Below are 13,885 nucleotides of genomic sequence, written 5' to 3'. Positions count from 1 at the left end.
GCCAAAATCAAGAGTTGGATGCTCAACCAACTGAGCCACCCAGGCTCTTATTCATCTCTGTATATCCAGTGCCTGGCATGGTGTCTCTCCTAAATGAATAAAGAAATGAATGGAATCAGGAGGTTGAGATTCTAGGACCAATCAGTTCTAGATTCTAGTCAGAACTAGTCATTCTAGAATCTAGTCAGTTCTCTACTGACTGCCACTGCTAACTTTGTGACTTTCAGCAGATTATTTAATTCTTATTGTCCATAGATTCATGGGTATTAAGGAGGGCACGTATTGCATGGAGCACTGGGTATGGTATATAAACAATGAATCTTGGAACACTGAAAAAATAAAATTAAATTACAGAAAAAAAGTCATCTTTTTTAATTCTAGAGTTGGAAGAAAACTTAAATTTCATTCATCCCAACTACATTATTCTGTGGGTCTATAGAATTACCTGATTATTTGGAACACGGACTTATTACCAATATTTGAATAGTAATACCCACACTAGCTTTATCATATTCCTAGAACAAAGACTGAATATTTAAGAGAAATTGCTTGCAATACATTAGTCTAAATAGGTTTTTGTCACGTTGGGATGGCTGGGAGGCTCAGTCAGTTAAGCATCTGCCTTCAACTCAGATCATGATCTCAAGGTCCTGGGATGGAGTCCCATATCTGGCTCCCTATTCAGCGAAGAATCTACTTCTTCCTCTGGCTCTCCCCCTGCTCATGCTCTCATTTGCGGGTGCTCTCTCTCTCTCAAATGAATAAATAAAAATCTAAAAAAAAAAAAAAGAAGATTGTGTCACCTCATTGGCGATGCACTAAGTCTTTCTGTTTACCTTTGGTTACTGCTTGGATCTGTTACTTATTCCCATCCAGACAGCTAAAACAGAAGATAGAGATCACAGGAGCTGATACTTAGCCCCTCAGTTCTGAGTAAATATACGAAGTTTTCCAGAGGAGAGGGAGCTAACTCTATAGGAAATGCACTCAGCACTACCAGACTAGAATATTCAAATGATCATCAGATTCGTCCGTCTGCTAGGTTTCATTGCTCCTCTCTCCTGGACTGGGATTTTCCTAGTCCTTTTCACTTGAGAGTGAAAGTCATGAAAGTGAATCTGTTTTTACCTTATTAGCACCTTGAGGCAGATTTTGGGAAGGGATGGAGGTGGTGCGCATTAAGACTCCACTTTTGGTCCTAGCCCTGGCACTAGGACTTTCAGTAAGTTGCTTCTCTGGGTTCAATTTTCCTCTCTTGTAAGATCAAGAGGTTGACTAAATTATTATCTCTAAAGTTCTTTTTCATTTCTAAAACTCTGTGAAGTTTTTTGTTGTAAGGATAAGACCTCAATTCAGCTGGTCTCCTGTTTTTCCCTGGGTTAGCTTTCTTCCTTCCATAATTTATTATCTCCATGTTTTTGAGGACAGAGCCTGGGTTTTATTCACCTTTCTTCCAGTATCTAGCACAATAACCAAGCAGGTGAGTGACTTCAAGTAGGGTTGAAGTTGGTTCCTACACAAAATTCCATCTTTGGAAGAGCTCACACTTAAGAGGAAGGTACCAAGTACCATTAATCCCTTGATTGAAAGCTGAGGTTACAACAGATAACTGGAAAACTGGTTCCAGCTTTCCTAACCACTTACCAGTTCCAACAGGAAATAAGAGAGTGCTTGCAATCCTCACTCATTGGGCGTTTCATTGTGCTGGAGCTTTCTGTGTTATCTCAAGCAACGCACATACCAACGCTATGTTTTAGGTACTAGTATCATCTCTGTTTCACAAAGAAACGGGCACAGAAAGGTTAAGTAACTTGCCAAGGTAACACCCGTACAAGTGAGAAGCAGCGTTCGAAACTAGACAGTACAACCTCAGAGCCCGCACTCCAGAGCACTCCAGCGAGCAGAAAAATCGGAAAAATCACAAGAACATTCTTGGGTTCGAGGCATGGAGGGAGCAGAGGGTAGTGACTGCAGAAGCCGACACACCAGTCTGAAAAGCAAAAGATGAACTTCGAGAAGTACTACGCACCGTTAAGGAAGGCAGGGGTAAAAGAACCCTATAAACAAAATCTGGAGCGCGCCTGCATCCCGGGGGAACCGAGGTGGCCGCCGGAAGTGACGTCACTGGGCGGGGTGGGACGGTAAGCTGGACTACAGAGCCCTGTGGAATTTCGGCCGGAGGTGATGCACAGGAAGTTACGCCCTGGAGGCGGTACCAGGTAATGGAGGGCGTCGTGATGGGCGGGGCGTCGCGACTGTGGTCATCCTGGAACCTCGGGTCCCGGGCAGGTAACGTGCTGGTTAAACTTGGACCGGGTCAAGGGTGGCGGTTGGTATTGGTGGCCCAGGTAGTTCGGGCAGGGAGAGATAGATCTCGCTTTAGGCTGGAGAAGAGTCTTCTTGGCGTGGGACTCTCTGGGGAAGGTGGGGTATGGGGAACTTTGGGAAGGGGGTCGTGAGGACCAAGGCCGTCGAGGAGGTACCGGCTTGAGACTTCCGGGAGTCGGTCATGGCTGGAGTTCGTGGGCTCCTGAGCCTTGGCGCTCTGGGGTGAAAGGTGGAGCCTGGGCGTTGAGATGAGCGGACCTCGAGTTCATTTCTTACCTGCTCTGACCCCCGCATCTGTACCGCTAATAGGGAACAGGTACTTCATCTCTTAATCCAGGACGGTGCCTTACCACTATTAGGCATTCTTTACATGTTGTTGAATGAATGGGTTATTCAATATGAACGCACGAACCAGATTCGCGATCAGCAGGGGGAACTTCTCCCGAACTTCAGGATCTCTACCTGAGTGTAGAAGTGACTTCAACTTATGAGGGTTCTGGGGGAGTAGAGATTGAAAACACTTGTTGTTTTGTGAGATTATTGAAATTTATAAATTTGTTTTATTATTTTTGATGGTGGGGGTAGAGGATAAAGCGATTAATTGAGCTTCTTTCAGATTCCTTTACTTTTCTGGCAGGTAATAATGGGGGAGGAATGATAAGCTACAGTTGTAGCACTGAGCTTCTAATTAGTGATCGAAGTGTTTTGTTTTCAGCATTATGAACTTGCTTTCTATTTTCTTTATGTTTTCTTTCTTTTATTGTAGTGCTTCTTGCATTGAGAAATAAATGATTTCTTAACAAAGATGAAATTAATTTATAAAAATCCAGTCAGAGGTTTCACCTGGTGTGTTCAAATAGCATAAACTCCTTACACAGACTTGTAGGAGGCCTGCAAAAGAATGAATCCCCGAAGATTAAATTGTCTTTTTGTAAAATATTTGTTTAGATGTCTTAGATGAAGAGTGGCCATAGAACTAAAGAACAAGTGCTGTAACCGATTAGTTTTGATTGTCAAGTGGAAAAAAGTGCAGAGGACAGACATAGCAGGCTGTGTAATGGGATCTGGGCATGAATCATTATCTGGATGCAGTGATTTTGTGTATGGGCTTTGTGCTATCTAATGAGATAGTAGCTCCTAAGAGGTTCTAGAATCTTTTATAGACTGGATGTAATAGAGTAGAAAAACCTGAATTTATGCTTTTGTTTGTTTGTTGTTACAAAGAAGAAACTAGTAAGCATTTTTAGATTTAAAAATCCAAGGGTCATCTGGCTGCCTCATTCTGTGGAGCATTTGACTCCTGATCTTGGGGTTGTGGGTTCAAGCCCCACCTTGGGTGTAGATATTGCTTAAAAAATAAAATCTTTAAAGAAGAAAAATCCAAGAGGTTTTTTAAAATAGTCTGAAAAAAAACCAGGAAGTAGACATGTAAATACATTATTGTAGTCATTTAAATTTGAAAAGTTTGCCTGCCTTTAAAATTCGTTTTCCCCGTTTCTGGAAAGTGTTGTTATCCAAGCCATTCCCATCTTTACAAGCTCTTACTATGGTGCCACCTTTAGAATGCATAGAAATAGAGTACAAAGCAGTGTTTCGAGATTGTCTGGATTTTGTTAATAGTAATGTCTTACTTAAAAATAAAGTATAATTTTGCTACCTCATTCTGCTGTTCAATGTCATCTCCACCAATTTTGTGTATCTAAATGTCTATATTCATAATAATAACTATAATTAATAATAATATAATATATATTATAATAACTATAATAATTATAGTTCATAATTAGTATCTAAATGGTAACTTAGGTATGTGCATTGACATTCTTGAGGTTTTCAGTTTTGCAGAACACTGATATCTATGGACTCTAATATGGACTTCATTTAAAGAAATCTACGGACCATTAATGGACAAAAACATGAATCAATTTATGTTGTGGCATTCAAATCGTAGCACTTTGGGAAAGGTAAGTTGTTGACTATGTTTTATGTTAGGTGAGAAATAGAACAGCCTTGGATTGGTCTAGGAAATTTGGGGATTGTAATTGAAAAATACAGAACGAGTCTTCAAATTATGTTTTAATCTGGATCTTCCAAAGAGAGGTTTGTTCTGTATATATGAGGTAATTATTACTGTTCCCTTGTAAGATTGGTCAGAAATTAAAGAGATTGGGAAGTTATATTACTCTTGGACGATTACTGCTCTGTTCTCTCTTTTTTGGGGGAGCTCTCCTTTCAACACGTTAGAACCTGGTAGAATATATCAGCCTGTGGATACCCTGTAGGAATGGGGCTTCAGATACTCATTTAAATCATCTCACATCTGAGTTTGACTCTGTGATAATATACGTACCAAATCTCGTGGCCAATTTTACTTTATATGTTAGGTTAAAGCAAGAAAAGAAGTTTAAAAAATGTCTTCTTTCTTTATGCTACTTTATTTATGCTATTTTCCTTTCTTTTCTTTTAAAACATCATTTATGGGATTCATTCTACTGGTCTTTTATCTTTCTGTCCCGGGGGGGTAAATTTTCTCTCTCTTTCCTATTTTACCTTAGGAGTTTGTTAACTTTCAGTCTTTAACTTATAACTTTGTGATAATGTTTGGCACCTCTTAATCACTAAGCATTATATTTGTAGATTTTTCCAGTCTCTTTTGGCTTCTTGTTTAGAATTTGCTCAATTCCAAAACCAGTTAGTACTTCTAGGAATTCATCTCTTAGATATATTTGCGCCTGCACACAAAAATTTGTATATAAAGATATCATTACTATATTATTTTAAATTAAGAAGCAGACAAACTAGGAGTAACCTAAACATCCCTCACCAGAGCTCTGATTAAATATATGCCTTCATGCAATGTAGTACTTTACAGCTCTTAGAAAGAACGAAGCTAATCCATATGCAGCGGTATGGCAAAATCTGATATGTTGTTAACTGAGAAAAACAAGATAGAACTCTCTGTATAGTGTGTTTTCATTTGTGTTTTTAAAAGCGTATGTTTATATATATACATGCAAAATTTCTCAGAATTTGTATGAGGAACTATAGACAGGTACTCCTGGTGAATGAGATTATAGGTCTATGGTAAGAAGATGACTCATATTTTTTCTGTGTACTCTTTCTGGTGGGCTGAATTTTTAACCATGAACATGTTTTTATAATACTAGGGAACAAACAAATGATAAGGCTTTAGGTTAATTTGAGAACTGTGGAGCCCACAGCTATTCTTTATGACTTTTGTCCTTATAATTATTTGTACTGTTCAGAGGGAATGGGGTTGTATAAGTGAGTGAAGTTTTTGCCAGATCGGAATGGAAGATTTGGTGACATTGTAATAGGTTTTTAACCTTGCCATTGGATTATTACTCTTATGAATAAACTAAATGCTTAGTGCTGCTGAATTTAATACTCATATATAATCATAGCATGTTACTGACCTCCCTAGGTAATATGGATATTATCTTTGTTTGCAGGCTAGGTTTCTGTTGTGTTGGCATGGTTCTTCTGAGCTCCTCAGTATTACTGAATGTCATGAACTTTGTTTTATTTGAATTGCTGTTGAGGGACTCTACTCTTTAAATAAGTCTTAGTTATTATTTCACTTTGTTCTTGATGTTTAGTGCTGGCTTAAAGCATTTCAAAGAATGGCTTATTCTCTCTATTAGCAAAATCAGTAAACCAGAAAGATCCTTTAGATATGTATGGATAATCTCATTCTGTATTGAGAATAATGCTTTGAAGTGGCTGATTATTTGCCATGGGACTCCGCAAAAATTTCTTGTGACTTTTACTTCTCTAGCCATCTTTATCTTTCCACACTTTCCTTTTGGGAAATTTGGAAAAATAGTAATAGGTGAATACAAGAAATTTAAAGATACAGTAATCTTTGTTCATTAGTAATGGGATTTTATTTGAAACTTGCTTGAGAATGTTTTATAAGATACATACCTTTATGATACCACTGATTGTGTATCTTATGAAAATAAAAAGGCCATTTATCTGGGGGCTGAGTCATGATTAATAGAATAGAACCGATTATGGTATGTCTGGTGATACAATAGAAAGGAGCACATCGACATAAAAGTTACATAGAATTGGGGAAGATACATGTAGGTGTGTGTGTCTATGCATATAAATATGTATTTATAAAATGTATATATATATATATTATATATATTCTTTTACACATAATATATGTAAAATTTTCTGGAAAACCGAAAGTTCCATATAGGAAGGTATCCAGTTAGCACAGGAAGAAAAAAAAGTCAGAATTTTAAGACCTTAGAGCTGGGCCTATCAACGGCTAATTTATGATTATGAGAGCAGCTTAAAGAATTTTGGACGTTTTAAGATCATTCACAGGTTCAAGTGATAGGAAGATAGATGGAAGACTGAGAGAAAATTAAAATCTAGCAAACATATAAGATTATGGTTGAGGGTATCCTTTAAGATTCTGGTTGGTGTTATTATTTTGGGGAGGAGAAAAAAAAAGGGAACTCAAAAATGTATTGCTCTTCAGTTTGAATTTGAACTAGGACCACAAGTTTTTCCTAGCTTTCCAATTGTGTATGACCAAGATGGATAAACTAGATCCATTAACTTATACAACATTATTCTACAAAAACTGATTTGATCATTAGATATACCTTGAAGAATAAGAGAACTATTTTTTTTAAAGATTTTTTTTAATTTATTTATTTGACAGACAGATCACAAGTAGGCAGAGAGGCAGGCAGAGAGAGACAGGAGGAGGAGGCAGGCTCCCTGCCGAGCAGAGAGCCGGATGCGGGACTCGATCCCAGGACCCTGAGATCATGACCTGAGCCGAAGGCAGAGGCTTTAACCACTGAGCCACCCAGGGGCCCCAAGAGAACTATTTTTAACCAGTTTTGTGATTATGTAAAAGGATAACTGTGATGATCGAGACTGAGGGGACTGGGACTATTTTGTTGAGAAGATAGAAGACTTTGGAAGAGTTGGAAAAGCTGTAGGAAGCACACTTGTTGTCTGTTAGTTGAGGCCAAGTGAGAGAAGGTATAGAACCAGTGAGCAGGGGAGCCTCTGTGTTCAGAGTCAGTGAACTTTGGGTCATTAGGGCTGCTAAAGCAGAGTTGGAACATCAGGAATGTTGTAGAGGGAATTTCTTATTGTATGGGAGATGGTACTAGATTATTGTAAAGGTTCCTTTCAAATCCTAAAATTTTTTTATACTGCAATGAAGTATTCGTTACATTATGGGTACACATTCTGTTATCAGTGTATTTGAATACTGATCCCTAACTTATCCACTCATCATTTATCCACCAATCTCAACTTAACCTGTAACCAGGAAGTAAATTTAAAAATTACCTGAGCTCCCAAATTAAAAGACACAAAACCCATATGCTTTCTTTTAGGTCCTTACTCAGTTTATTGACTCTTTTAAAAGATTTTTTTTTTTTTTTAAGATTTTATTCATTTGACAGAGAGAAAGAGAGCACAAGTAGGGAGAGCAAGGCAGAGGGAAAGGGAGAGGCAGGTTCCTTGCTGAGCAGGGAGCCGGATGCAGGGCTCGATCCCAGGATCCTGGGATCATGACCTGAGCCAAAGGTAGACGTTTCACCAACTGAGCCACCCAGGCACACCTCTAATAGGCTTAATTAACTGGTATCTAACTCCACAGTATACTAGAAGCAGCATATTGTAAGTAGACTGAGTGCTAGTGTAAGTTTAATATATATTAATGCTAATAATGGTTTTGGCATGCTTAAGCAACCTTTTTTTATTATTATTATAAGTGATTCACGTTCACGACAAAAATTAGAATATAGAAATATATTTTGGGGTGATGTGTGTGTGTATATATGTATTATATATATATATATATATATATATATCACCAGAAGAGAATTAAAGTTACCTATAGTTCCTTACCACTGTTAATGTTTTAGTGGAGTGCTTTATTTTTAAACTTCTTGACATTCCTGCAGGATATTACTTCCGAGTAGTGACTGCTGAAATTGTTTGGAAACTTAAATTAGTCACTATACTTTCTGATCAGAATATCAGAAAGTGAAAGATTATGACATGGCACAGCACTGACTTGAAAAAAACCTTAGTCCTGGTCAATTTTGTTGCATTGAAACCAGTTTTATAGATTAGTGGGCATAGGTTGATATTCTGGAGCCAAAGGAGTTTGAATCCTAATTCCACTATTTACTAGCCATGTAAACTACCAGAATTTCTTAATTTCTGTGTGCCTCAGTTTCTTCATTTATAAATTGAGGATAATGATAGTATCAAAATCACAGGATTATTATGAGGATTATTAATTAATATATGTAAAATGCTTAGAGCTGTGCCTACCACAAAGTTTAGACTCAGTATATATTAGTTGCTATTGTTATTCTTTTTAAATTTTTAAAAGATTGATTTATATTATTTTTTTAAAGGAAATTTTTTTTTTAAGATTTTATTTATTTATTTGACAGACTGAGAGAGATCACAAGTAGGCAGAGAGGCAGGCAGAGAGAGAGGGAGAAGCAGGCTCCCCGCTGAGCGGAGAGCCCAATGCGGGGCTGGATCCCAGGACCCTGAGATCATGATCTGAGCTGAAGGCAGAGGCTTTAACCCACTGAGCCACCCAGGTGCCCCTAAGATTTAGTTATTTTAGAGAGAGAGGTAGTGCACATGGGGGAAGGGGCAGAGGGAGAGAATCACCAAGCAGACTTCCTGATGAGTGTGGAGCCCAATGTGGGGCTCGATTTCACGACCCATGAAGTCATGACCTTGAGCCTAAATCAAGAGTTGGTTGCCCAAATGACTGAGCCCCCTAGGCACCCCATTATTATTAATTTTTATTTTTATTTTTTATTTATTTTTTTTTTTAAAGATTTTTTATTTATTTATTTGACAGAGAGATCACAAGTAGGCAGAGAGGCAGGCAGAGAGAGAGAGGAGGAAGCAGGCTTCCTGCTGAGCAGAGAGCCCGATGCGGGGCTCGATCCCAGGACTCTGAGACCACGACCCGAGATGAAGGCAGCGGCTTAACCCACTGAGCCACCCAGGCGCCCCTTAATTTTTAAAAACTTAAGGTTTTCTTGAAAAAAGGCAGGCTTATAGGCATACATAAAATAAAAAGAAACAAGTCAGAATGAACACAAAAGTAGGCAGTGAAATTTAGTATATTTATTTCATAAAAAACTGTAAAGTGGTCTGAATTTTTCCGTCATAAGTCTTTGTTGACTTTTCTCCCATGTTAAATATTTTCAGACCATAATATTCCTAGTTCAATTTCTATCTCTACCCCACAAAATCAACTTTATTTTATGCTTTCTCTTCCAACAAATATTTGGCCATGCTTTCAAAGATCAAAAGCCCTCTAAGACAACCGAATATCATTGATGGTGATCAGAGAGATTCTGGATATTATCATTAAATCAGTTTCTCTGATTACAGCCTAAGGTGGTTCTGTCAGAAGTTTGAATTCTGCAGTTTAAAGCAAATATTAAAGAGATAAGCCAGTAAACGTACTAAGCTATTCTGTACACTCTGTCTTTTAAAATCTTTGTTTCCTTTTCTTTTTCTTCTTTATTTCATTTTGGTTTTCTCTTTCTGTTCTTTCAACATGGTATCTGGTAGTTTGATTAATTATTGGCCAAAGAGTTAAAGCTTTTCAAAACCTTTAAAAAATTTTATTAGACTTGCTGGTAGAATTTTTTTGTATGTTTTGTTTTGTCTTAAAGCATCAAGTACAAGCTTTTGAAGACCCTGGGGCCTACCATCATTATGCATTCAAGATTTGAGTTTGAATAACTTCATCAAGACTTAGATCCTCTTCAAAAGCCTCAAGTCTCATCTGCATTAAAGCTCTCCATTGAACCCTCTCACAAAAGTAAAAGCTTACAGGGACTAAAATCCACTAATACATTCCATTTTATATCCTTTCTTCTGATTTCTCTGCAATTCCCTTGGCCTTTAGGGCCTTTCATATTGTTTAAGATCCTTTAGATCAGAGCCAAGGAATAAGTGCATTCCAAAAGAATAGATGTCCTGTGGCCATAAGTTTTCATCGGTAGAGAAGCATAAACTTGGTATGATAAGTTTACAGTCAGGTCTTTTGTTGTAGCCTATAAAAACTTGAATCAACAATAAGAAATGAGAATGAAGTGGTAAAAATATCTGAGGTCAGATTATACCGTCAGTGGTTTAGAGAAAAGAGCCCTCCACCTATAAGTTAGTGGTTCTTATTGTCTGCCTGAGAAGGTCACATAACTTCTCTGCACCTTAATTTCATCTGTAAAGTAAATCTGATATTATTTCCCCTGCCTACCTCACAGGGTTGTTGTGAGGGTCAAATGAAACAATATATATAAAAAGGACATTTATTTAAAATGTGCGGTATAGACACAGAGTCCTGTTAAAAGTCATTCCCTCTGCTCTCAGGTGTGGGAAGGTAGATGATTTAAGCACACTGAGTGAGCACCTTGTCTAGGCTGGATACATGGAAACAAGGCTGTGTTAATTTTTGTTTTCTCTGAGTACTTTTGTGGGCTAATTCTAAGAAGGATGAAGACTATACATTTCCCTAAAAATTTAAGTTGGCATTTTTACTGCTCTAGAGCAATTATATGCTGTAATCGTGTTCATGGCTTGCAATCTTTGTTTACTAAGTTGTGACCAGCATTTTTTTTTAAATGAAGAAGTGTAGAGCAGAACATTTCACACTGCTGCATCCCACATGGTAAGAGAGTGTGTGTTGTAGTTATATGTATGTATGAATGTGTGTGTGTTTGTATTTATGTACTTGGTCATTAAATAAAATGCATTTTTTTCCTATGAGTTGCAGTCGCTGATCCAGGTGTGTTAACTTGAGTACTAATGCTTTCCTATGCATCTGGGTTCTTAGGAGACTGTTTCTTTTCACTTCATACCACTACTGCTTGTGACAAAGGAATGGACAGTAAATATCAGTTTGACTTCTGGTCTCATTGGTGAGATTTTGTAATTTCAGAGCACAGAGAAAGCCACTGGGCTTCTGGGTATTTTATTTAGTATCTAATAACCATCCACTTTGATGCCCAGACTATTAAAACATGTCAGGTTGGTTCAATCTCATACTAGTAGAAAGATTCTATCAAATGTTTTTTCTTTTAACTTTTTTTTTTTTTTTTTGCTTTTATCTCTCTGACCTCATGGGGAAAAAACCCCACACACTTACAACAAATCTCATTTAGTTTAGTAATGTTTGAGGACTCTGTGGAGAATGGCTATAGAGAATATAGATAGCATGACCAGGAGTTTGATGATCTCTAGAAGAGAAAATGCCAGTTTTTCTTTCTCTGAGTAACTGAATTTATCTTTAATGATTTATTAAGATAAATAAGTCACTGGTATTAACTTACTCAACTGTTTTCCAAAAAAAAGATATCCACCTTTTTGCTGACAGCATTGGTTAGGAATAAGTGGCTTTTCTAGTGTCCACGAACAAGAGGGAATGGCTACTTCCATGGGTTTTACATTTGAATTCATTGGTGAAGAACTAATTCTTCAGTGCTGTAGTATACTGAAAATTTGTATTTGGTGCCTTGGGATTACTTACATAAGCTTTGATGGAATTTGTAGAACATACTGATGTTCCTTGCTCACAAATTATATAAATCTATATAGTAGTAACAACATGAATGTTTACCAGAAGATTTCAGAGGTAGAATCCAACTGGTTCATTTTTCTGAACAGCCATAGCCAAGGTTCATTCATTGGTGGAAACAGAACAAATTGCATAAATTGTGCAAATTGAGGCTCTTTTGTGTATGACAGTTGGCAGTGATGGCATAAAGGCTTATCAACATACACAATCAACTTTTTCTTGTCCCTCCCCCCAGAAGAATCACAATGGTATCTTTCTTCCCTTGGTGAAAAAGATAGATCTGTCTATCCAAAAAGGTCAAGAAAAGTAGTTAGGCAACCTCAGCTATTCTGGACCTTCTTTCCCACCTCTCATGACTCTAACCCATCATCACATTCTGTCTTTCCTATCTCCTAAGTATCTTTCAAGCTAACCATGTCCTTCTGTTTCCATATCCACTACGCTTATTTACACTACTGTTACCTTCGCCCCCACTTATACAAAAGTTGCCAACTGACCTCTTGTACTCACTCCTTCCTCCTCTAAGCTCATTGCTTTTAGAGTCATTTTTAAAAAATACAACTCTAATCTTTTTGAGCTCCTGCTTTAAACTGTTGGTATCTTATTGCCCTTAGAATTCAACCCCAACGCTTCAGGTATTCTTCTTTGCCTACTTAATTAACTCCAGCTGCAGTGGTCTTCAATTCCCTGAAGATGCCTTTTTTGGCAGCGGGCGGGGGGGGGGGGGTCGTCTTCAGTGATTTTTGCAGGTACTTTCTGCTTGGGAGTGTTCTTGTCCCTCTTATCCCTTTTAACTTGCTCCTACTTATATTTCCAATCTCACTTTAAATATCCTTTGCTTCCAAGAAGCCTTCCCCTATAGCCCAGACTAGACTAGATTTCCCCGCCTAAATTTTCTTTCCAGAATCACCCAGTTGTCATATCCTGGGTAGTTGTAATTATTTGCTTAATCATTTGTTAATATTCTCACCCATAACAATAAAGCTTGGACTGATGTGTCTCTTATTTACCACTATATTCCCAGTGCTTAGGAAAATCCTAGTAAATAGTATGATTCAGTAAATATTTGCAGACTAATGCTTCTCTTTTCATTTAGACATTTTAGGTACTGTACATTCTTCTAGGTTATGTAACCTCTCTTCAGAACCTTCTAGTTGCTTCTCATCTCATTCCATATATAAGCCAAAGTCCTTATGATGGTCTCTAGGGCCTTTCCTGATCTGCCTTTGCTCTCCCCTCATCTCTGGATCATCTGACCGTCCACCTCAGCCACTCCGGTCTCGTAGCTTATCCTCAGAACCTCAAAGTTCTCATCTGCCTTGGGAACTTTGTGCTTGATATTCCCTATGCCTGATAGGCTCTTGCTTTAGATATCTCTGTGGTTTAATCCCTCGTCTTCAGATCCTTCCAACTATGATTTGTCACCTCAGTAAGGGGGGGGCTCTCTCTGATCACCTTATTTAAAATTATAACCTTATCACCATTCCATGGCATTTCTGTTTCCTTTCCCTGCTTTATTTTTCTCATGGTCCTTACCTCTGACTGACATAATATTCACCCTTGTTTTCCCCAGCACCCAGAACAGTGCTTGACACATGGTAGGTACTTAGAACATAATTTATTAAATGAATGAATTCAACTTATACTCACAGGTACATATATGGGACAATAAGACCTATAACCTGAATTATTGGGACTTAAGGTTTTTAAATGATTTTAAAAGATGAGTTTTTTTAATGATTTTAAAAGATTTTAAAACTATTTTTTTAAAGATTTTATTTATTTATTTGTCAGAGAGAGAGAGAGGGAGAGAGAGCAAGCACAGGCAGACAGAATGGCAGGCAGAGGCAGAGGGAGAAGCAGGCTCCCCGATGAGCAAGGAGCCCGATGTGGGACTCTATCCCAGGACGCTGGGATCATGACCTGAGC

General features: G+C 37.9%; 1 long non-coding RNA gene across 1 annotated transcript; it reads left to right on the top strand.

Moving 5' to 3' along the window:
• The first annotated feature begins 2,211 nt into the window (after positions 1 to 2,211).
• Positions 2,212 to 11,075, top strand: LOC111150413. The gene is made up of 3 exons (XR_002640800.1): positions 2,212 to 2,289; positions 4,166 to 4,292; positions 10,053 to 11,075. It is a non-coding gene; the product is annotated as an uncharacterized LOC111150413 (long non-coding RNA).
• Positions 11,076 to 13,885: the final 2,810 nt, after the last annotated feature.

The sequence above is a fragment of the Enhydra lutris genome, unplaced genomic scaffold (assembly GCF_002288905.1).
Source record: "Enhydra lutris kenyoni isolate GAN:26980312 unplaced genomic scaffold, ASM228890v2 scaffoldscaffold2, whole genome shotgun sequence".
NCBI lineage: Eukaryota > Metazoa > Chordata > Mammalia > Carnivora > Mustelidae > Enhydra > Enhydra lutris.
Note: the sequence above shows the minus strand (reverse complement) of the source record. Positions and strands in the feature narration are given on the sequence as shown.